Raw genomic sequence first — 26,729 nt, 5'->3', positions numbered from 1 at the left:
GAGTAATAATTATAATTCATTGCTAAATCACATGATATTGAACACTTTTGTGAATAATTAATACAACAGGCACCCTGACGTAATATGTATAACTCTGCGAAATGAAAATTTATAGAATTCCTGTGAACGAATGGACTCACAAGTCCCTCTTGTTTCTTCTGGTTGCCCCCCAGGAGGTCAGAAAATCCCCTCAACCATCCTAAGTCTCCACTTGGTATTACCACCTCTTCCCCTCACTCTCAAGAAGTACCAAAAAGAAACTGGGTGACCATCTACTGTCACCAATGTTTCTGAGAGTATCATCTGCCAAACAGAGTGATGTGTGTAGCTCTCTGTGCTTATGGGCCAAGCTACACATGACGAATGACACTTGAACGGCAAGTGGATTGAGTGGAGGGCAAGTGAACAGAGAGAAATACACTTGCTGTTCAAGTGTCATTCGTCATGTGTAGCTTGGCCCTATGTTGCTGTTTAAAGGCTCTGCCACACTTTCTGACTTTGCTCCACAAGCTAGTGAGAGGGTGATGTTCCACAGCCTTAAAACTTGCAGCTATTGTGCTCCATGGATGGCAAGCTTCTCTGCCTCCCCTTCCCGTTACCACACTTCATATAGCAAGACCATTCAGGTCCAAGCTACAAGTGACGAATGACACTTGAACGGCAAGTGGATTGAGTGGAGGGCAAGTGAACAGGGAGAGATACACTTGCCGTTCAAGTGTCATTTGTCACTTGTAGCTTGGCCCATAGGTGTGGTGTTTTTCCAGAGATCTCACTTAGAGCATTTAAAATATAAGAGTAATAAATAAATAGAAATGTTAAACATGTTCTGTTTAAGTATTTCAGAGCCAAGCTACAAGTGACAAATTACATTTGCCTGGCAAGTGAACAGACTCACGTGTATTCCTCCCTGTTCACTTGCCGTTCACTTGCCATTCACTTGCTCTCCACTTGATCAAGTGGAGAGCAAGTGAATGGCAAGTGAACAGAGAGGAATACACGTGAGTCTGTTCACTTGCCAGGCAAGTGTAATTCGTCACTTGTAGCTTGGCTCTCATACTAAGCAAGAGAAGACATGGGGTGAAAGAGAAGAGAATGGGGTGAAAACATGTCGGCCGTTTCCACATGTTGTTAAAGCAACGGGCTACTTACTCAATGCTGCAGTGTTTTTTTTTTTTACAGATTCCTGATGCCTCCGATTTCAAAGCGGAAGCAGGCAGTTTGTCTTTCGTCTGATCAGCGTCCTTGACCCGGCACAGGAAAGAGCAGGAAATCCCAGTCTCAGAAAAGACACCGATGAGACGAAAGACAAACTGCCTGCTTCCGCGTTGAAATTGGAGGCATCTGGAATCTGTAAAAAAAACAAACATGCCAGCATTGAGTAAGTAGCCCGTTGCTTTAACAACATGTGGAAACGGCCGTCATCTCATTTCCTTATTCTATTGCCTAATGATGTGTAAATCAGCTTTACCTGAAGTTGCAGTAGTTTAAAGTTAAGCATTTCCTTAGTTCTCATGGTTGGGTCTTCTCTCCGTTGGCCCTTGCCTCATGGACAGATGGAGTCCCTAGATACAAGCTTAGCCCATCATGGCGTGAATTCCAAGAAATGGACGCCAGAGTAAGAGATGAGCATGTCTCCATCATGCCCTGAGAATATATATACTTTGAAGAGTCTGTCCTACCTGGGGCTCATTTGGGTTTTTCTGCCCCAAAAGGAACTTTCTTTCTAGCCATTTGGCTCTTAACAGTCTCTGTCCCTTTTAAGCTTGACCTCCGAGTGGGATGTCAGGTAATAAGCCATTGTCCAGCTCTGATAGACTTATTAGAATAACCAAAAAATTGAGCGCTCTGTGCTGGGAGATTGATGGCTATTTTCTCCAATAATTTTCAGTATTTTCTTCAATAATATTTCTTGAGATAATTGAAATATCAGAATAAATTCTTGGGTGGAGAGTATTTCTCCGCACCCATAGTAAGTGCTCAAGGAATCTAACAGATTGTGTGTAACTGTGCTAAACATCTTCCTTGCCTCTCCTTAATCTTCTCTACTGATTTTGCTTAAATTTCATTTTGCTATCTACGACATAGTCTTAGAGCCAAGCTACAACTGACGAATGACACTTGATCAAGTGGAGCGCAATTGAATGGCAAGTGAACAGAGAGGAATACACGTGAGTCTGTTCACTTGCCAGGCTAGTGTCATTCGTCACTTGTTGCTTGGCTCTTAGTGTCTTTTCCATTATATAGTCCACTTCATAGCCTTTCTCCCAATATGTCTACTCCCTACAAATACACAAATCACTACCATGTTGTAATAGTGGTCAAACTGCCAGACTAGGATCTGGGAAACCCAGTTTTGAATCCCATGCTGCCACTGAAGCTCGCTGGGTGACATTGGGCCAATCATTCTCATTCAGCATAATGTGCTTTATAGGGTACTTGATGAAAATAAAATGGAGGAGGAGAGTGATGTAAGCCACTTTGGGTCCCCCTTGGTAAGAAAAGCAGGATATAAATAAAATAAATACAATCATTTCTTAAAATATGCAGCAAGATATATGCAACATACACAATAGACTATCCAACACAACTATAGTGCATGTGTGCATGCTCGCACACACACATGTGTAGGGAGGGAGAGATTATGGTTGAAATGGGTAGTGATTTTCACATTTTTTAAAAAAATATAATCTGGGAAATACTTTGAGTCTCTAATTGATCAAAGCTAAAGATAGCTGAGTTGCAAAAAAGGTACTGATGGGAAAAATGCCTTCATGTTGCATCAAACTACTTTACATCATATAAAAACCAATGAGTAATACACTATAGATTTTTCAATAATGAGATAAAAGCCCAGTTTAAATGCATTATCTCTTTTCTCTGTTCATTATGGCAGGTGTCCTGTGCCTGGGTAGAGAATCTCTTCAGGAATCAGTTGTTTGGCTGGCTAGTGAGGGAAATGGAAACATGGAAGCCGAACTGGAAGCTCGGAAGACTGGAGATGGCCCACAAGGCTTGCACTAAGTGAACTGTTCATCCAGACAGAAGCTCTGCCAAGCCTCAGCCTAAACAGAGGCTAAGGGGTGATTTGGCTCAGCTGCATTTGCTGGAAGGTGCTGGAGCTCAAGGGGCTCTGCTTTGTTCTGGCCATGATCCTGTGAGTAAGTATTGCACTCAGTGTTCTGTTCTGCATCTGCAGGGAGATGATGTGCTGCCAACCTTGCACTATGCCTGCTCTGAGCCATTTCTGCTTAGGCTCTTTGCTTCCGCCATTCCCTCAGCATGGGAGGCAACATGGAGGGGCCCTGGGCCCTGGTTTGTGACCTGCCTGGTGGGGTCCCAGTATGGTCTCTGAGGCAGGCGGCAAGGACTGGCTTGCAGGTTCTGGTGGTGTGGTCTCAGGTGCTGCTGCAGTATGATTGGCCAGGGCCTTGCTTGTGGGCTCTGGCAGAATTGTCTCTGGTTTGGGGTCAGTTGGAGTTTCTGCAGCACCAGGGCCATCGTCACATGGGCGTCTCTTCCGTTAAATTTCCATCATATAGCGTTCTCGTTGCCATCGGCACCATGATGCATTTTTCTGTCAAATCGCGTCCCCTCGCGCTTCCAGTTGCTCACACTGTAGCGCTCTGTGCCGACATTTCAAATGGGCGCAGAAGATACTCCTCCCCCTTTTTAAAAATTTCTTTTCCCGTATAATTCCATTATATCGAAATTGCATCGTATTAACTTAACGTTAGCCCAACCCCAAAGGAACATGATGGGTGGGCCAAGTTTTCCCGCCCATGGACCAGCCAGAACATTGGTTGAGATTGTTTTTCTTCCAATTTTGAACTTCCATGTCCCTTCGTCCTGAGAAAAATCCCTGTCTGACGTGATCCTCATCGCTGAAGATTCAGCCATGGCTCCACAGAGAGAACTTGTTCTTCTGGTGGTGCAGCTGGTTGTTTTCATGGTGCAGAGCACACTGACATTGTGCCATGCACACCTGAGATCCCTTCGTCGGAGGAGAAGGGCGGCGGAAAGACTTTCGGTCCTCCGAAAAACCAACCCCATCTGCCATCATCAGCAGGAAGGGAAGAAGAAGGAGAAACCGCGAACGGTGGCATTCCCTGGCCAGTCTGAAGTTCCAAGAAGCTTTTGGGCATGAGAGCACAGTTGGGACTGGTGGGAAAGGATTGTTCTCACCACTTGGGATGACGGACAATGGCTGGAATGTTTCAGAATGGACCGGGAAACCTTTATGGACCTAGTCAGCGTCCTCCGCAGCAGACTTGAACGTCAGCACACAAACATGAGGGAACCTGTGTCTGCGGAGCAGCGCGTTGCGGTGACCATTTGGTTTTTGGCCACCGGTTCCTGTTACTGTGTGGCTGGTGATCAATTCGGTTTGGGAGCATCCATGGTTGCAACCATCGTTTTGGAGGTCTGTGAAGCTATGGAAGTTGAACTTCTTTCAAAGAGTGTTTGCCTGGGATCGGAGGTCAGCAAGGTATTTCCCCCCCCTTTTTAATTTTTTTTAATTTGTTGTTATTATGGCGATATAACATCATATCTCAATGCCAAAAAAAATAATGTGCCATCAGAGACTTCCATTGAAACTGCCTTTTTTCACAGCACTCTCTTAGATTCGTGCTAATCTCACTATTATTTGGTTATTGGGACCATGCTTGTCACTCACATCTCTCTTATCGCCTATACTGACCAATGGCTTTCATTTCAGATAATGGATGGATTCACTGCTCTGGGATTCCCGCACTGCATTGAGGCCATCGACGGGACCCACATTCCGGTCTGTGCGCCTGGTGGCAGCCCAGAGCAGTACGGAAACAGGAAAAACTTTTCCTCTATGCTGCTGCAGGGAACAGTGGACCATACAGGTAGATTCATAGACGTTGAAATCGATTGGAGTGGCAAAAACCATGATGCTTTTGTGTTTAAAAATTCCTGCATATGCGCGGCCATGGACAATGGAAGTTTTGTTCCTGGAAACCCAACTTTAAACTTAAATGTGGTTTCTCTGCCACCCATTATACTTTCTGATGGAGCATATCCCATGCGCCCATGGCTGATGAAGCCCCATGGAAAGCTGGCCGTCACACGAAGAGAGCAGAACTTTGACCGTTGCCTCTCTTGATCCAGGAATCAAGTGGAAAAGAGTTTTGGACAATTGAAGGGCTGCTGGCAATGTCTTCTGTATAGACTGAAGGCCAGGGAGGAGAACCTGGTGACGATAATAACTGCATGCGTGATCCTCCACAACATCTGTGAGGCACGAGAGCAGCGGTACCTTGGCGATCTAAGAGATCCCTCTCCCATCATGTTGCCAGAAGAGGGGGTAGAGTCACTGGACAACAATAAGACTTTGCTGGAGGGGGGGAAGTTGGTTAGGGATGCGCTGGCTGCATTTATGGACTCGCAGATGAGGTGCTAGTGGCACGCGATAGAATGACTGATTCTAGACAAATTACAGTGTGTATATATTGGCATCATCATGCATGACAATAGTTTGAAAACCGATTCTTTTACTTGTCTGGTTTTTTAAAAAAAGAAAAAAAAATTGTTTGAGTTCCATCTGATAAAGTATTTTTTTCTAATAGCACCATTGATGAATCCAGTTGTGGGTTTTGTTGAATGTGGGGGAGGATGGAGTTACAGATACAGCGTGAGGGCAGATGGTTAGGATGTCCTTGTACATGAAACGGCACGCACGACACTGTATATAATTTTTGGAGGCTAATGGAAGCTTGGACGTGATTGTGGCATCCGACGAGGGAAAATTTTTTTAAAAGGCAAGGTGTTTTTTTTTTTTAAAAATTGCTGCCTGTCCTGAGGCGGGTATGATTTCCTGGTATCCCGTCAAAGTTTGCACCAAACACGGTCTCACAACCGCACAAACAAAAATAAAATGAAAGGCCGAAGCGGAGGCTGCATGTTAGATCGTTATTACGACATAAGAATAAAGGATGATTGCAGGATAAAAAATAATCTTCAGGGCACATAGGGATGTGCCTTACTGGTAAACACAGAGGCAGGTGACATGCAGTGCATAGAACAGACAATTACACTTGCTTGAAGGAATCAGTCAATGCCTCCATAAACTAACTATGGGACGCACTGCAGTCACGAACGATACTTAAGGGAAGGATGAGTCAAATCATCAGTATTTCCACCCCATAATATGACAAAGTTTCCCCCCCCCCCGAGTCTCCCTGGTAGCAAAGAGGGTTGACGACAAACCGCCCCATGCACGCCGTCAAAAACAGAATATCGAAATCGCGGAATTGCACTGCAAACGGAGAAAAAAACGGCTTGCAATGAACAGAGAAATCCCTTGTTCATATTTTTTCTTGTTTTGGGAAAAATTGATTTAACAAAATTGCATAATCAGTTGGATCTTGAAGAGAATTCGATCCGACCTCTGACCTCTCTTTCCCACTCAGAGAACGGTTGAGCATGCTCAGTAGTAAAAATTTCTAACGTTGTTATTACGACGGAGCAGAATGCCTCCCAGATGACACAGGGCCTTCTGGTGCGACCAAGAGGTCGAGGCCTTGCTGGACATCGTGTCTGGCAGTGGGAAGGTGGAGAGGTTAATGTCTAGCACCCACCTACCCACTAGGGCCATTTTTCTCAGGTTCGCTAGAAGACTCTCGGCCAGGGGATTCCAGAGGACCGCGGACCAGTGCCGGTCTAAATTCAAAAGGGTCAAAGGGTCCTTTTACGAGGCACTGGAATCCTGGCAAGGGATCCCCCGTCACAGCGGCAGGCCACCACACTTCAGCAGCATGCTGCGTCTTTGGGAGGCAGCTGGAAGACCCAATTGGCAAGAAAGGCAGCATGCATGTAAGTACCAAGTTAAGCAGTGACAATTTCATTTCTCTTATGTGTTTTCTAAGAGCCACAGCTTTTCCCCTATAAATTGGAGTCGAATACTGTTGCTCAACAAAAACATGATGAGTTTACCCTGCAGTCCCCCACTCATATGCTTGTGTTCACAGATGCCCAGGGGCATGTTCCTCATATGGAATATTTGCAGCACTCCCCAAGCTGTATTTTCAAAAGGCTATATCCGTCACCAAACTACCTAATGTTTCCCAGACCATCCATGGGATTACCAATGATTTGTGCACACCAGTGTTTCAAAAGGACTGCTCCAGTTCTTGGCTCACGGAAATGACATTTCAATAACTGACTGCCCCATAGGAATCCACCCATCACCCAAACACAATGGCTGGGTGCCGGTATACCTCTGTGCGTGTGAAATGTGGTTCTGCCTTTCCTTATGGTTTAAAAACACAAGCATGCTCTGAAAAAAGTCATAGGTTTCCGGCATTGTTCAAATTCCCCAAAGCAGAAGAGAAGCATCTCCGTTATGCTGACACAGTTATAGGTGGATTGTCAGTTTGTCTGATCAACCCTCAACTTTAGTCAATTTGTTGCAGGGAACAGCCTCTCCCCACCTTCTGACAATTTTTGCTGTTACTAGTGAGAGTTTTCAATTGATAATGTGACGATGCATGTAATAAAATACGCACTTCTGCTGTTTCAGCTGTTCGAAGGGGGAGAGAGATGCATGAGGCCGTGGGAGACTTGCCCGGGAGTGCACACCAGAGAGGAGAGGCCAGTGAAGGCGAGGAACCTCAGGAGGAAACCGGCGAGAAACACTCCAGAGATGCTCCCCCAGGTAAGATGAGGACACCAACAGAAAATGCCAAATGATATTGTTTTCCACGCAACATGCCCATCGCCAACCAATCTCATTCTTCTGACACCAACAGCATCATGTACCTGACCGTACTCTACAGAGCAAAAATCTTTCCCTCTTCCCAAACACTCAAAGTAATTTGAAACAATAATGGCACCGGTGAATCACAAACCAAACACCTGTTTTATTTCTTACAACAAAATTTCTTTTCCATGCAATTACTGCGCACAACAGGATGACGTGTTAAGTGGCACTCATGTCATCAAGTGACAAAACAAGGGGTTCAGAAGGGTGAGCATCCAGAAAACAGGACTATGATGATGTTCAACCATGCGCACATCAGTTGGTGCAATGCGAAATCCTTGTGTGCCATTCACAGATTAACACAATACTCTGCCATTCACTCACTGGAGGAGCGGATATTTTCCTCCAGTGGGTATAACTAGACATTTGTTTCAACAACCTCCCTTGCATCAGGTGATCCTTTGGTGCACATAAAAAACTAAATTTTTCTTTTTTAGTCAACAGAATTCAGAGCCAGGTGAACACCTTGGAGGCTCGATTTTTGAGACACGGGCGCCGTCTGCTCTCCATGGAGCGAAGGGAGCGTCAAAGGGAGCATCAGCAGCAGAGCATGCTGTCTCGTGGCCAGGACCCATAGACCGAGAGACCCCAAAGATGTATATAGTTGTGATTTGTAAATAATTTCTTGTTGTCTTGGTCTTAAAAACAATTTATGCTTAGATAGTTTTCAGTGCTAGATAAAGCAATATGTTGATTCACTTGTACAGTTGTTCTTATCTAACTTGAAACAGTAAAAACTTGTTTGAATTTGTAACACAGTGTCCATTTCTCCATGAACACCTTTCCAGACCTAGCAGGGGTGGACATTTTTTATCTATAGGGTCAATCGATCTCTGGCCTTCCCCACACAGGCACTCTTGGCTGCCACTTTTCTGCTAGCCTCTTCATTGCTCTCGGGTTGCCTTTCAACAACGGAGGCCACCCCTCAAGCAATGGAAAGCTGCTGATGCATGATTGCCTCTCCCAATGTTTTAAGCGTTCCCACAGCCGCACACATAACATCTATGTTCTGTGACCAAGATTCTTGGAACATCCTGCGTTCCTGCCGTGTTTCCTCCAAGAATTCCAGTTGTCTGTGGCTCTCCTCCTCACACCACTTCCTCGTCTCCTGCTGCTCCTTCTCACACAGGGCCATCTCCTCGCGATGTTCCTCAGATGCCTGAGAAAGGAATTTGTCTGCAGCATTGTTGATCACTGAACTGCCCCTTCTACACCCACGAAGGTTTGCCAGACGTGTCCCAGGCGAGACAACTGCTGCAGGACCTGGTGGAGCACATGGGTGTTGCGCTGTGGAAATTTGAGATTAATCAATATTAGGCAGAGACACACACCCACACTATCACATAGTGGCCCAGCAAAACGATAAATCTGTCCTGCTTTCTTCTGCTTTCTGCTTTCTGTCTTCTTGCCTCTTGTATTCTGGGGCAATCACGCAAAATTTGATGCTTGATAGAGAGCAACAATACATGAAATAGGTGGTAGAATGGTTAATCCATGCTATTGCCCTCATCATCCCATTATAGAGCCTGTGTAATAGATTCCTGGAAGCAAATTCAAAACACTCATCTCAAGTTTTAAAAGGAGTTTTTTCAAAGTGCAGACATCCATCTTGTTGTGGAGGAAACCCAAGTAAGGATTGGAATCAAGCAATGCAGCTCTGTGATGTGGCTACAGTCACTTACCCGCAGATTCAGGTTGTGGCTGTGGCGGGTCATTCTCCTTTTCATTCCATGGTTCATGATTAATGCCGCTGTATCGCTCAGCATCTGTTGATATAAATGAGAAAGCCACTTATACTTTCATCTTCAAGAGTACTAGTTTTCCCTCTCTTGGATCTGCACATCAATGAAAAAAAGAGTAATAATAACATCCATCACATTTATCATGGCGAGGAAATATTTGCTGAAGCAAAATTCCATCATTGCATGCATGCTCCGGAGAACATAACATCACCCAGCCCAAGGATGATGGCCATCACTTAACTGTGGTCCAAAAGGTCTCCCTCCCTGCCATTGTGCCACCAAAAAAAAAAATTGTTAAAGGCAACCTAACACGCTGGGAGCCACACTATAATGGTATTAAGTGTGAACGTCCATACAGACTCTCAAAGCAGCCATGGTGTCCTTGATTTGATAAGGTGTCCAGACAATTATTGGACATAGGTTTTTACAGTTGAGCATTTTGAATAGTTGTTGTGTTAAACATGTGCTGACCCTGATCCGTGAGACCGTCTGGTGTGGCATCCAGGTCCACTTCAAAACCGTAGCTATTCTCATCGCTGTGTTCAATTATGTCTCCTGAAATTAATAAACATTGTCACCCAGGAAAATGCTTCAGCACCCAGAAAACACACTTCACATACATAAAGGAACTTCATGATGTTAACCCATCCAATGGGCGTCTGAAGGCCCTCCAAATGGACTACTGACCAAAACATGTGAGCAGTGTTCCTCACCACCTTTCGGAGACACTGCATTTGTTAATGGTTTGAACATTGGATTCTGTCAAATGGTGTCAATCTAAACCTTTCCACTTAAGGCCCCCCCAATGATTCTTTATCCTGGGAGGAACTCCATTTTCCCTAAGTTCATAATCAGGATACATGAAGCCCCCCCCCATCATGTTCGGTTTTGCTCTTACCTGAGGGGCAAGGTGAGGAAATCATTATGTCATCTCCACTTATGGTCACCAGCTCATGAGAGAACAGCTCCTCAGATCCCTCCTGAAGTACCACTGGTTCTGTGTGCACCTGACCCATCACCTGCAGAACCATGCTCCATGCCAGGTGTTTTGGGTGCACACTGGCATCGCCTCTAAGTATGCTCTCGAGCTCCCTGTAGTACGGACAAGTAATGGGTGCGTTTCCTGACCTCCTATTATGTGCAACCACCTTTTTATATTCAAGACGCATTGTCTTTGTCTTCTATCTGCACTCAAGATCTGATCTTCTGTGGCCCCTAGTAGCCATCTGCTCTGAGATTCTCTCAAAATAATCCAGGTTTCTGTGCGTGTTTCAAAGTGCTTCTTGGATTTTCTCCTCTCCCCAAAAGTGAAGCAGGTCTAATATCTCTCTATGTCTCCAGGAGATCCCCCTTTTAACGCTGCTCTCTGCTCTGTATGCCATTCTGTAAAACAACAGATGGACTAAGAGGAGAAAATCTGAAGTTGGTTTCTTTTTTTCAGAGTTTGAAGGAGATGTGTTCTTGCTCCGATAAAGCCAAGGATGTGGACCTACGCGATGCAAATCCTTTAAGTGCTGCCAAATTGAAAGTGGAAGCGGATGCAACGGTTCCTGATAATTGAATGTTTCCCGTGCAAAAAACAGTATTCATAATATCGCTATTACAATGTACTGATTTTAAAACACAATAAAAAAACGCAATTCCGGACATGACGGAAGACACCTTTGTGTTGCTTTGGGTTTTTGGTTGGGATGGGGTCTCTTTAGGCTATAATTACAGTAGATTAAACTTGCGATCTTACATTTACTATGTCACAATAGCGATATAAGGACGATTTTTTTTTTTTTAAAGGCGCGCTTGAGACGAGCGCGAAATGGCATCTGGGATTACGGAGCAAGATAAGTAAGGGACAGTTTCCCATGACGAGGAGATAGAAATTGATGCTGGACAATCACACGGAAACAGATTATAGCGCGAAATTGAGAGCGAAGGAGAATTCACAGACTCACAACAGTAATGGAATGAGGCTTGCGTTTGACGGGAGATTTCGCCATTTTTGCGCAAAATTTATGCCCATGTGATGACGGCCCAGGTCTGTCCTGACCCTGCTGGCCCTCAGGCTGTTCCTCTGAGCCCTCCAGGTCTGAGTCACTGACCTGGTCAGAGGGGGTCATTACTACAGGTACAATAGTACCACTCCTTTCCCTCCCCCCATTCAAATATTCCTCAGTGATATAGGCTTATACGTAACTATGCAGATATATTATTCTGGCATTCTGTGATTATACCATCGGATAACAGAAGATTGCCCCCCTAGTCGGAATGAGAAACAGACACATAGTTTGGGTTCTAAAAATGGGCCACTTTATTAAAATAACATCAAAAAACATCAACTATGGCAAGGGCCTAACTAGCGGTACAGGTCAGGCCCTGGGGTCACTGACTTGTCCAGGGGTTCCCCAACCCAGGGCGTCTGTCCTCGCAACTGGGCCGTACAGCAGCCAGCTGCTCCTGACAGACCCCAATTCCCCATCAATGGGGAGGTGCCAAGGGTGTTCACCGGCCTGCTACAGATTTCCCCTAACTGAAATCCTGCCACTGCAGAGGCCAAGCCTCTGCTTAGGCCTCAGCGCCCCACAAATGGCTTAAGGCCAACCTAAGCCCTTGCCGCAGGTCATTCAAGAAAATACTATTTCCCCTGTAAGAGAGGTGCAAACCATCCCCTCGGTAGAGGTCTACAGACTCGGCCCGAATATGTGGATGGGGCAAGTAGATCCCCAACCCTCCTGTCATTGCCTTGAATAGGGCTCTGTTGGCCATTCACCTAGCCCTTTCTACAGCACTGTGGTCCAATGCTTCCCACCACACCTGGTGCAGAAGCATTGCAGACCAAAATATCAGGACACCGGGCCACCTTTTCCGAATCACCAGGAAGTCGTCCCGTGCCTGCCAAGAAAGGGCAATGCCCTTCATCAAACCCAGGTTGTTACCACCCAAGTGGACAACCAGGATGTGAGGCGGAGGGGCACTCCTCTCCTCAAATAACAATGGCAGCAAACCAGCCCAGCAGAGGCCTCTTATGCCCTGCCACTCCACAGTGGCCCACTGGCTGAGTCCAAGCTGGGACCCGATCTGTGTCCTCTTCGCTTGGTGCGCTGCCCAAAAGACCATGCTATGGCTGCAGATGAGGATCCGCACCCTCTCCTGACGCGCCACAGCACCTGCAAGAAAGACAATGTCAACTGGCTACCACTCAGAGGCCTAATGTACATTCTATAGGCGGAAGAACTCCATTGACCCACCCTCTGAATTTCCAGTCCTGAGTAGCCCATCGCTGCAGCCGTAGAAGCCGCCCCTATCCGAAAAGAGTGGGTCCCAAATTTGACCCCACCCAAGCCCAGCTTCATAAGTGCCCTGCCCGTGACTGTCCAAAACTGGTATTTAGTCAACGGGGTACCATTACTGTGGTGAAACAGAATGCCAGAGGCATCACCCCGGGCATCCACGTACCTCTTCAGGGCTGCCACTGGGCACAAATCGGTGAGGGCACGCTGGCCAAGTATCACATCCACACCCTTTTGCTGCTGGTCCATTTTGGAGTGCCGAATCCTGATAACCACCTGTTCCCCTTTAAACTTAACATCCGATGCCATAAGGGCACGGCCGGAGTCATCCTTAAGAGACTGAGGAACAAGCTCGCTGATTCCGAAAGCTCCAAAAAACGCAGTCAGGGAAGCAGCATGGAACAGCAGCTCCTCAAAAGGTGAGTTACAAACTGTGGACCACACAGCCTTCAAACCCTGGAGGATGCCCGGAGAAATGGGCTGTCTAACATCCTTCGGGGTGGCTGACTCCCGGGACCAACCCTCCAGCATTTTCTTAATACGGAATACCAAGGGGAGATCCCCATGAAGCCGGTGAGGATCGCTGCACAATGTGCCCACTATCGAATCGATCCCCCACAGTGGATTTAGCCGGGGTCATCAGCTGCAACCATAAGTGCTGGTGAACCTGATCCCACGGCAACGATGGATTAAGGGCGGCCCTCATCCAGAATTCTTCATCGTATTGCAGCCAAGCTGCATGGGCGAAGTCAGTATAAGCCCTGTATATGATGTCCATATACTGAAAAAGCGAGGCAGCTCTCCAAGGTTGTGCCCTCGCTATGACTCCTGCGTAGATTAAGAAGCCCGGCAGCCAATTGGCCCAGGTCCTATCTATCGGCGCTTAAGGCGCTCCTTATCCCTATCCTCCAGATCTTCTTTATCCTTCTTCTCCAGTTCCCTGAAGAGAAGGGTAAAGACATCAACGTACTCCCTGCGTAAAACCTTCTTCCTTGTAGCCGGAGTAAGGTGATCACCCAGCGGCATGGCCATATCGCCAACTGGCAGGGCCCTGTAAGGCACAGCCCCATAATTGGACCAAGGAACTCCAAAATAAGCTCCCCATGGTGGGACGAGTCCCATCCCTACCTGGGACTGGGCCGGGGAAGTAACCCAACCGGGAGATCCAGGCATCTGACCTGGCACTGGCGACTGGCCCCAATGGGTGCAGTCAGCAGCCAGACCAACCCCCGCTGTCTCTCCGGAGGAGCCCACCTGCGTGTATGGAGTATGTTGGGCAGCATGATTCACTTGGGCCCAAGGCCAAGCCCCCACTTGTTGGGGCCAAGGACACTTACCATTGTTATCTGGAGGCTGCACCACTAGAGCCACTTGTCCTGCCTCAGCTGACCAGTTCCCTTCCATCTCGGATGCTGCTGGTTCCACAGCCTCTTCCTCGATGACTTGACTGCCGGCCGAAGTTGCCGGGGCCGAGGCACCACCATCAGAAGTCCCCTCCACAGAAGCCAAATGAGAGAGGATATCATTAATTGATGCAGACTTAGAAGCCGCCCGCACTGGTCTTTTGATTGCAGACCCAGCCGCCGGGGCAGCTGATGACCTAGCCTGTTCTAAAGCCGCAATTCTGGCTAAAATATCCCGCCTTACAGAGCCCCCTTCCTCCTCATCTGAGGACAAGGACACTGCAGGCCACTTGGAAGGGCGTGGAGTGGGCTGCTTGCCCTTAGAGGTGCCAACACCTTTCTTTGGACCCATTCCACTCGGATTTTGCCAATGGGCCAATTATAAGTACCTATGTGCAGGCCTCACTCTCAAATACGCCCTGACAAACCCAAAGGAAAAGTGAGTACACAGCTGGGGCCGCGAGACCACCCAATGAGCATATGGCAGTCGCGAGATTTGAACCAGAAAAATGCTGGTTGCAGCCCAACCACTTAACCACTATGCAACAGTAGCTATGGGCAGGGGAGAGGCTGAGCAGACAAGGGAGAACTGCAAGTGGAGAAGTGGGGAACAAACCCAGCTCTCCCAATCAGTGTACTACGGTCCTAACCAGACCCCAAGCTGGCTCTGCAGTATGCAAAATGGCTGCTGCTAACCAGCCACCCCAAAATGGCCACCACTGCCCTCAAAGGCTAAATGCTCCAAAATGGCTGCCCACGCAGAATAAAGCCCATGCAACCCAGCAGGATCTGTCGCAACTGGCCCCTTAAAAACTTAAAAGGGAACCGGCAATAGCCCACAGACAGATGCACAGAAGCCCTCACGTTTTTGGGGGGGCTGTACAGCTGCAACCGCCGCTGCCAGGCAATGACCGCTAGCCTAGGCAGAGTCCCTCTCGCGGGCAGCCCAGCACCGCTCAGCAAGGCTCTGCGCCACGCAGAAAATATGGCGCAGCAAAAGCGGCGGGAAACGAGGGCCTGTGCAAAAAACCCTGGCTCCTCGCTCAGCTGCGGCACCACAGGCTCTAGGGCAGGGCCAAAAGAAAGGCACTCCAACGCGCAAGGCCCGCACCTGGCCTGCCCCACACAGAGCAAGGAATGGAAGGCAGGCAAGCACTGCCTGCAAGGCTCCGAGCTGGCGAAATACTGGGCGTGGCTGCACGGCGAGGAAAAAGGGGCCCAGGTAGACCCTCTACGCCCCACTTGGAGACCTGGCATTGCTGTTGCATGCGCAGGGACCCAAACGCAGCAAAACGGCGTGGCCACGGCAAGAGGCTCGCTGGCGCGCTGCTGCCTAACAACCAAGCCTCCCAAAATATAGAGCAACACGGTAATACTGCTATCAGACAAGAAAAAAATTCCCGTGTACTATAATGCCTCCACAATCAACAATAAAGCGTGTAATATTGTTTCCAGAATTATTTATTCACCAATATATAAGGGGTATATTAAACAACTTGTATTTCAAATTATCTCTCTTAGCACATTCAAGAACTGTACCACATATTGCACTCCCCCTCAACCTCAATCATATAGGCATTTCAGACGTCCTGTAATTATTCTATTAAAGTGTCACGTGCTCCAAGTGCTATAATTGTTACAATTAAAGTGCATTTACTGGTCAGGCATCCTATGACACTACTTTTCCTATACAGGGTTTAAATTGCCTTGTTCACAATTATAATATACAGTCACAATATAGGTGCAGTCCAAGAATGATTCCAGATACTGTGGGTGTCACAGCTCATGGGTAGACCTATGTCCTTCCAATATACGTTGTAAACTCTGTGACTGAGTTCTCTAACGGACGGTCCAGATCCTTGTAAGGTCCGTTTCCAAAGTTCTTTTTCAAAGAGCACAGTAGCTGGAAAAACATACATAGTCATAAAGAATCCCTGAGTATCTAATATTTACACTAATACATTCATGGTACAATATACTCACTCAGAGATTCTTGCAATTAACCTTCCATATCCCCTTCTAGTATTCCAATTACTTCCATCTGCATCTTGTTAGCTAGTAACCGTTTTATCCTCTGAATGTAATCCACGCCCCCATCATATAGTTATTCTCTCTTAAAGAGGTATTAGTCCCATAAGTAGTTATAAGAAACACGTATAGTCATTGGCTATATTCAAGCCATTAGGTATGAGAGTATTGAGTTTATATATCCAAAAGGTTTCTTTTTGGTGTAGTTCCCTAGTAGCAGTCATATATTCCCTCTTTCGAGTCTTGAACAGCACTGTAAATAACATCTCCATGTCACTATGTTTTCTCTCCAAATAATGTTGGACCAAGGGTGCCTCTAATACGTTATTCTTTATTCTGGACTGATGTTCACCAAGCCTTATTCTAATGGAACGTGTGGTACTTCCTACATATAATAGACCACATGGGCATTTCAAAACATACACTACCCCCTCAGTGCCGCAGTTAACAAATTCATTTGTAGTCCTTAATCCTGACTGTTCCAAATCTTCTGTAGTCATTATTAGGGAGCATTGTTTGCATCTCCCACATTTGTATACACCCCTCGGCAGTCCTATGTTCCTGGTGCCAATATCATAATTTAAATCCGAATGTATAATCTGATCTTTGACCCCGTTGCTTCAAATGGAGTAATGAATTTTTGTCTGTTTGTTTCCTAAAAGGTCTTACCGCCAGGGTCCCATCCTCCCCCTTGTACACTGTCACATCCAGATAATTCACAGACTCCCTACCTTTTAGGAAACAAACAGACAAAAATTCATTACTCCATTATAGATCCTTTCATCCCGGACATTTAAGGGCCAACTTACCCTTTGGACAATTCCTGCGACTTAAAAGAAATTCTACTAGTATTGCTGATTATGTTCTCCAGAGTAATATATTGCAAGAACATTTGAAGCAACGGGGTTACCCAGATAGGGTGTTATTACAAGCAAGACGACGTGCTGACGAAACGACCAGAGAAGAATTACTTAGACCGAAGGTACGAACGACCAGAGACCGTATCGTGGGTGTTCTTGACTATAGTGCGAAAGCAAATGCCATCCGCAGGGCAATCTTGAAATACTGGCCGCTTGTCAATGATATCCCAGGCTGTGAGACTCCCCCACTGGTAGCCTTCAGGAGGACCCGGAACATCAAAGATCAGATTATACATTCGGATTTAAATTATGATATTGGCACCAGGAACATAGGACTGCCGAGGGGTGTATACAAATGTGGGAGATGCAAACAATGCTCCCTAATAATGACTACAGAAGATTTGGAACAGTCAGGATTAAGGACTACAAATGAATTTGTTAACTGCGGCACTGAGGGGGTAGTGTATGTTTTGAAATGCCCATGTGGTCTATTATATGTAGGAAGTACCACACGTTCCATTAGAATAAGGCTTGGTGAACATCAGTCCAGAATAAAGAATAACGTATTAGAGGCACCCTTGGTCCAACATTATTTGGAGAGAAAACATAGTGACATGGAGATGTTATTTACAGTGCTGTTCAAGACTCGAAAGAGGGAATATATGACTGCTACTAGGGAACTACACCAAAAAGAAACCTTTTGGATATATAAACTCAATACTCTCATACCTAATGGCTTGAATATAGCCAATGACTATACGTGTTTCTTATAACTACTTATGGGACTAATACCTCTTTAAGAGAGAATAACTATATGATGGGGGCGTGGATTACATTCAGAGGATAAAACGGTTACTAGCTAACAAGATGCAGATGGAAGTAATTGGAATACTAGAAGGGGATATGGAAGGTTAATTGCAAGAATCTCTGAGTGAGTATATTGTACCATGAATGTATTAGTGTAAATATTAGATACTCAGGGATTCTTTATGACTATGTATGTTTTTCCAGCTACTGTGCTCTTTGAAAAAGAACTTTGGAAACGGACCTTACAAGGATCTGGACCGTCCGTTAGAGAACTCAGTCACAGAGTTTACAACGTATATTGGAAGGACATAGGTCTACCCATGAGCTGTGACACCCACAGTATCTGGAATCATTCTTGGACTGCACCTATATTGTGACTGTATATTATAATTGTGAACAAGGCAATTTAAACCCTGTATAGGAAAAGTAGTGTCATAGGATGCCTGACCAGTAAATGCACTTTAATTGTAACAATTATAGCACTTGGAGCACGTGACACTTTAATAGAATAATTACAGGACGTCTGAAATGCCTATATGATTGAGGTTGAGGGGGAGTGCAATATGTGGTACAGTTCTTGAATGTGCTAAGAGAGATAATTTGAAATACAAGTTGTTTAATATACCCCTTATATATTGGTGAATAAATAATTCTGGAAACAATATTACACGCTTTATTGTTGATTGTGGAGGCATTATAGTACACGGGAATTTTTTTCTTGTCTGATAGCAGTATTACCGTGTTGCTCTATATTTTGGGACGCTGTAACTAGAGCCATGTCTAATTTTGAAGGATTGTTAATGTATACTGAAGAGGATAAGACACGTATTATCTCTGAAATGTCATCCACTCCCTTTTCGTTTGATAAAAATGAGAGTAATGGGGAGAATGATTGGAATAATTTGCAGTTCCTGAAGAAAAAACAGCTTCGTTATCAACTTCATGCGGGCTCCCTGATTGAATATTGCAAGATTAATAGAATACCTAGAGGTCTCCGTATACATAAACCTCCTGGCCTCTTTAGAGACCAGGAAGAATTTAAAAATAGATGGGCTGCCGTATTGAATAAATGTTCCATGGATCTTATGTTATTAGTGGTCGAGACAGCACAGGTGGAGGTGAAGAATCTTGGCAAGGAGATTGAAGTTTTGGAGACTAAACTCAAAAACAGCTTTGAGGAAGACCAATTTAAAAGTAAGATAAAGGAGCTTGAGAAACTAGTTAAAGACTTTGAAAACAAAATGAAAGAAGTCAAAGTAAGGAAGTACCAGAGGGATAATAGGGATTATACCACGGGGCGGGTATACAGTTGGTGGAATGAAGAAAATATTAAGAGAAAAAAGGTCTCCTGGTCAAACCCCTTAACTCAGTTCTCGGATTTAGAGACTACAGAGGGAGAGGATACCGACACCTCGTTAGAAGAAGGCATGTCTACTAGATCTATGTCAGTACGGCCGGGTAATAAGACACATAATTATGAAGGCAGGGGCCGTTTTTTACGAGGGGGCCGGCACAACAGAGGGAGACGGACCTGACACCAACAAGGGAAACTGACCTAGTGGTTAATCTCTCAAGCAGAACTCTTTCGGACTTAGAAAAAGTGGCCTTAAATAAAGGCCTCGGGTTTGTGCCAACTCCCAGGTATAATGATTTCCAAACTAGGATAGACGTCTTTAAACTAATAAGACAAATTAAATTGAAAATTGTTTTTGGAGGTACAGCATTTAAGAGAAAGGAAACAGGCATCTTCACACGCTCCTCATATAATCCCGTTGTCAATAACCACTGTGTCCAGACTTTTGAGAAGATGTTATTGAAGGAAATTGACAATATAGAAGCCCGGGAAGGTATTGGATACAACAATCTACCGAAGGGGGAGAGGATGGCTTTAAAGGATTTGCGATCTGATCGTTCCATCATAATAAAAGAGGCTGATAAGGGAGGTGCAATAGTGGTGATGGATAAAAAAGATTATATGATGGAAGTGAGGAGACAATTGAATAATGAATTGGACTACAAACCAATCCCCAATGATCCTGTGAAGAAGATCGGTTTTTTAATTAAGGTAACCGTGGATGAAGCTTTAGCATTGGGACATATTACAGATCGGGAACATAAAGGCTTAATTAATTTGTCTCCCAGGACACCAGTAATGTATATATTGCCTAAAATCCATAAAGAAGGTTTTCCCCCTCCGGGTCGCCCAATTATATCGGGAAGCAACTCTATCCTGGAACCGTTGTCTAAATACTTGGATTTTTTTCTCCAGGATTTTGTAAGAAAACTACCGACTTTTTTACTGGACACGGGGGACTTTGTCAAGAAGTTTGAAGGCTTCAAATTACCAACAGGGGCGATATTAGCAACACTGGACGTTGCCTCACTGTATACTAATATTCCGCATGAAGAGGCACGCCTAGTGGTAATGGAAACTTTAGATCAAAGAGAGTGTTTGCGCCCACCCACTTTCTTTTTGACATCACTTTTGGAAATAATATTAGAAAACAACTACTTTAGAGTAGAAGACCAATTTTTCATTCAGCTTCGAGGGGTCGCGATGGGATGCTCTGCAGCACCATGTATAGCGAATCTATTTATGGGACGGCTGGAAAGGGACTATTTTTGTAATCCTGTAACTAATCCATTCTGGAAGGACATCATCATATTTGTTCGTTTTATTGACGATCTCTTCCTAGTGACAAATGAAAATGTCAACATCCAAGAATTGGGGGAATGGATGAACAGTATACATCCCAATATAAAGTTCACTTGGAGCACAAGTAGGGAGTCTGTGAATTATCTGGATGTGACAGTGTACAAGGGGGAGGATGGGACCCTGGCGGTAAGACCTTTTAGGAAACAAACAGACAAAAATTCATTACTCCATTATAGATCCTTTCATCCCGGACATTTAAGGGCCAACTTACCCTTTGGACAATTCCTGCGACTTAAAAGAAATTCTACTAGTATTGCTGATTATGTTCTCCAGAGTAATATATTGCAAGAACATTTGAAGCAACGGGGTTACCCAGATAGGGTGTTATTACAAGCAAGACGACGTGCTGACGAAACGACCAGAGAAGAATTACTTAGACCGAAGGTACGAACGACCAGAGACCGTATCGTGGGTGTTCTTGACTATAGTGCGAAAGCAAATGCCATCCGCAGGGCAATCTTGAAATACTGGCCGCTTGTCAATGATATCCCAGGCTGTGAGACTCCCCCACTGGTAGCCTTCAGGAGGACCCGGAACATCAAAGATCAGATTATACATTCGGATTTAAATTATGATATTGGCACCAGGAACATAGGACTGCCGAGGGGTGTATACAAATGTGGGAGATGCAAACAATGCTCCCTAATAATGACTACAGAAGATTTGGAACAGTCAGGATTAAGGACTACAAATGAATTTGTTAACTGCGGCACTGAGGGGGTAGTGTATGTTTTGAAATGCCCATGTGGTCTATTATATGTAGGAAGTACCACACGTTCCATTAGAATAAGGCTTGGTGAACATCAGTCCAGAATAAAGAATAACGTATTAGAGGCACCCTTGGTCCAACATTATTTGGAGAGAAAACATAGTGACATGGAGATGTTATTTACAGTGCTGTTCAAGACTCGAAAGAGGGAATATATGACTGCTACTAGGGAACTACACCAAAAAGAAACCTTTTGGATATATAAACTCAATACTCTCATACCTAATGGCTTGAATATAGCCAATGACTATACGTGTTTCTTATAACTACTTATGGGACTAATACCTCTTTAAGAGAGAATAACTATATGATGGGGGCGTGGATTACATTCAGAGGATAAAACGGTTACTAGCTAACAAGATGCAGATGGAAGTAATTGGAATACTAGAAGGGGATATGGAAGGTTAATTGCAAGAATCTCTGAGTGAGTATATTGTACCATGAATGTATTAGTGTAAATATTAGATACTCAGGGATTCTTTATGACTATGTATGTTTTTCCAGCTACTGTGCTCTTTGAAAAAGAACTTTGGAAACGGACCTTACAAGGATCTGGACCGTCCGTTAGAGAACTCAGTCACAGAGTTTACAACGTATATTGGAAGGACATAGGTCTACCCATGAGCTGTGACACCCACAGTATCTGGAATCATTCTTGGACTGCACCTATATTGTGACTGTATATTATAATTGTGAACAAGGCAATTTAAACCCTGTATAGGAAAAGTAGTGTCATAGGATGCCTGACCAGTAAATGCACTTTAATTGTAACAATTATAGCACTTGGAGCACGTGACACTTTAATAGAATAATTACAGGACGTCTGAAATGCCTATATGATTGAGGTTGAGGGGGAGTGCAATATGTGGTACAGTTCTTGAATGTGCTAAGAGAGATAATTTGAAATACAAGTTGTTTAATATACCCCTTATATATTGGTGAATAAATAATTCTGGAAACAATATTACACGCTTTATTGTTGATTGTGGAGGCATTATAGTACACGGGAATTTTTTTCTTGTCTGATAACAACCAAGCCTGGCTCCAAAGGCTACAGCCTACAGGACCTTCAGAGTCCTAACAAACCAAGAGGAACTTCGGAGTCCTCGTAGGCCTCATGCTGGGGGAGCAATCCAGACGTCCTACTTCCATCAAGCACAAGGCAAGACTGGAGCCCTGGAGATGGAGAGGCCAGCTAACGCTGCAGGACTCTGCCCCCAAAGCTAAGCCCCATATGTAGGGCTAACCCTCTGCCTCCCTTCTTCCAGGGCGGCAAAAGACTGCCACCTGCCGAAGTGGCTTATGCCACTGGCTGGGATGGCAGGATTGACAGGGCATATGCAAATGGCAGGTGACAGTATATCAAAATATTAAGCAAGGGGACCATCTCTATGAATCTATGGGAAAATGCAGCTATATCAAGAACACAGACCTTCAAGTAGTGTAATAATGAAGAAGATACTGTTTGAAAACTTATACAAAGTAAATGAGCTATCACACATGGGAGATTTCCAGGCCATTGGCCTGACTGCTATATAGTGCTGACCTTTTGTGGTTTTCATTTTTCTTTATGTTATCTGTTAAACCACAAGGGTAATGTTTTTTTAAAAAAATACGCCCTGCTGTGCTCATGTGTTAGGATTATGGATCTGCAGGTTTAAAAAAATTATCTTAATTCTCTATAGTGAAGTAGGGAAGGGCATGGTTGTCATTATTGTTAGATATTGGAAGTATTGTTACCATTTCGGAGAGTCATTCTGGAAATACCAGAACAATACTCATGATATTTCATAAAAAAGACAAACATTCTCTCCCCTTTTCACCACAGGGAATTAAAATGGGGGAAGGTAGAGTAGTGCCAGCTTTAAAGCTGAGGCTCAGGCCTTGTTTTCTATAGGGGAGGACTTGGCATTTTTAGACAGGAGAAACCAGGTCAGCCCCCATTGGAAATAATACCTCATGAACATTTAAAGAGATGAGACCCAACTCTCAGCTGGGGAGCTCTCCCTACTCCCTAGCTGCTTGCTGTCTCCCTGACATGACTCTTGATTCTGATGGTAATGATAACATGGGGATCAGGAGTTGTGTTGGGGAGAAAGCAGCAGTATCAGATATTTCCATCCCAACCCAATATTCTAAATATCGGGCATCATATTGGGTTGGCAATTTCTGACTGCATGCCCTTTGCTGAAATTATTGAGCACTTTCTAAATAACAACAACATTCAATTTATATATTGCCCTTCAGGACAACTTAATGCCCACTCAGAGCAGTTTACAAAGTATGTCATGGTGGGTGGGGCTGAGAGAGCTCCTAGAAGCTGTAACTGACCCAATGTCACCCAGCTGGCTTCAAGTGGAGGAGTGGGGAATCAAACTCGGTTCTCCAGATTAGAGTCCTGTGCTCTTAACCTCTACGCCAAACTGGCTACATGAATCACTTCTGTTAAACCACTGTAGATTTGAACTGCCTTTTGCTAACCCAAAGATTGGCCCCCAAAACCACATGGAATGGAGACCTTGAAAATGCAAGGGAAAGAAACTTGATTCCTCCCCTAGTCATGTACATCACAAAGTCTTCCCGCTAACATAGTGATCAACACACTCCTTACAGAAATAGTATCTTACAATAATACATCGGTGTTGAATTCAGTGGTGCTTAGTTCCACTTCATGTGCCGAAGTCCTCTTACTCATCTATGTTCAATAACTTAATTTTCCATTAACACAAATACTACTAATCTGCAGCATATAATTGTATTGTGGTTTAAGTGATACCCATTGCTCCCTCTCTACTGGATTTCATCTAACAAGTATATCTATCTTAATAGGAGTGGGAGAGTATTTTTCTTGTTAATCTCTTATGTGGGACATGACCAGATGGCTCAGGTAAAAGGAAACATTTGCCTCCCAAAGCTGGGATACAAGGAGGCTAGAATCAAAGCTGTACTATAAAAGATAGGACATCAGAGACAGAACATTCTTCACTAGGACAGCAGGTAAAGTCTACCTTTACATTACATTATTCATGTACATATCTCAGTAGGAAACCCAAAAGCCTAGTGAATAAAAAATGAGCTAAACAATTTATACAAAATGTTAGAATTTAGGGGAGCCATTTCCTCAGGAAATGGAAGGCCTTCCTATGCAATTAAAACAAGAGTGGACAGATGGGATGCCCAGTGTCACAGTGAATGTTGTCATATAGCCTTTATCCTCTGCAATAGCATTCTGTTCACCCACTGGGAGAAGAAGAGAATGATCTGTATTTGTTGGACTTGGACTTCTGTTCCCTATTCTATCAGTAGCCATTAAGCACTGAACAGATGTTAACTTCAGAGTGCTTTTATCAAAACAAATATTTTGAGGGGAGGGGAGATGTAATTTGATGTTGTTTAAGCATAACTTTGCTCCTTTATGGACCACACTTTTGTTCAGCTTTACTCCAAATGAGAGAGCTCGATACAACTTCATCTGCCGTTGGGAAAAAGTTTTTATTGGTGAACGTGTATAAAGGTCGGCAAACTGATAGCATTGTTTACCACCCTGGGAAAGAAAAGGCAGTCACTGTGTATAAATCACATCCTTCCTGCATCAGTAGTAAGACCTCAATTGATTTGAATGGTTACGAGTTATATTTACTGTTGATGTTCAGTAATGACTTCCAGTGAACAGAATAAGATACCGGCCAACATTTTTTTTTGCGTTCTTGATATCCTTTAATCCAGACCACTTCTCTCTTTCAGTGGATCCATTTCTTCATATGTAAATCGAAGTCTAGAGTAGAGATGGGCACGAACAGAAAAAAAAACTGAACATGATGTTTGTTGTTTGTTACCATCCATGAATGGGGACTCACGAACAACCACGAACATGGCCCTGTTCACGAACATGTTTGTGATTGGCTCTTCGTAGGGGCCAGCAGGCTCTCCTCTAGCCATCATACAAGTTTGGTCAAGATCCCTTCTGCACCATTCCCAGAAACCTCTGACCTGAGCAGGCACCAGGAAAGGTACCAATAATAAATAATAGCTTGGCCCCAGAGCCTGGCAGCAGCCCTGGAACCTGAGGGTGGGTCGATTCCTACCACACCACTCCCAGAAACCCTACCTGAGCAGGCAGCAGGAAAGGTACTAATAATAAAAAAATAGCTTGGCCCCAGAGCTTGGCAGCAGCCCTGGAACTTGAAGGGGTAGTTTCCTACCGCACCACTCCCAGAAACCCTACCTGAGCAGGCAGCAGGAAAGGTACCAATCGTAAATAATAGCTTGGCCCCAGAGCCTGGCAGCAGCCCAGCAACCTGAAGGGGTAGATCCATATCCCACCGCACACAAAATTCAAGCTCCAATGCACTCTCCCTGTCTCTCTATCAAAATGCCAATAGCAGCTGTTTCTCCCTCTCCACTGTCTGCAAAGTCTAGCCAGAGCTGGGAGCCCCCCTCCCCCATGGTCTTTGCTCTCTTGTAACAAATTTGGAATTCCACACTTAGAAGGAAGATCTGCCTATCAAGCTAAATTAGGTTTAGATTGGGGTTTCCAGGGCAACAGCAGGAGTTCAGATAGAGTTCAGACAATCCCTGCCTACGTTGCCAAGGGAATTGATTGCAGGTGCCAGACTCTCTGGCTTGACGAACAGCAACGAACAAGGCTTGCAACGACCACCTGTTCAGCTTGTTCGCGAACAGCAGATTGGGCTATTCGTGGCTTTTTTTTGTTTGTATTGCTGTTCGTGCCCATCTCTAGTCTAGAGACTGATGTTACCAAGTGTGATCAGTTTATAAGCAGTCATGTAAGTTATTCAAAATCACACTTCATACAATTTTCACATGAGCACAACCTGCACAAATGAAGATGTACAAGGGTATGGAGAAAACTGGCACGGCCTGATTTCGTTTTCGTTTTCCCGGCCATGTCGGACGTTCCTCTCCGCAGGTCTGGGGGGAACTGTCTGAGCAGCCTGACCGGGCGGTTGACCCGCGAGGGTTAACCCCCAGGACTCCCAGTGAGGGAGCCTGGATCCGGGGTGCCACGGGAAGAACCCCCTGGAAGTAATGCAGGGGGTAAATTGCCCGCTTGCTCCAACGGAGGCCAGCAGACTTGCGCAGCACCGCATGTGCTGCCGGGCCATGGAGAACGGCAATAAGCAGATTTAAGGTGAAGACCTGTAAGTAAGCGAATCCCTTCTGATTTTTAAGCGTATGCGAAGGATCGGTGGGAATTGAAGCTAAAAAGGCGCAGACTTCTTCCCCTGCACCGAGTTTCGGAACTTAGTTGGCGCCCCCCCCTAAGATGGCGACGAGAAAGCAGAGCCCAGCAATGAATAAATCGGTGATGGC

Source organism: Eublepharis macularius, chromosome 1 (genome assembly GCF_028583425.1).
Source record: "Eublepharis macularius isolate TG4126 chromosome 1, MPM_Emac_v1.0, whole genome shotgun sequence".
Lineage (NCBI taxonomy): Eukaryota > Metazoa > Chordata > Lepidosauria > Squamata > Eublepharidae > Eublepharis > Eublepharis macularius.
The sequence above is the reverse complement of the archived record's forward strand: the minus strand, read 5'-3'. Positions refer to the sequence as shown.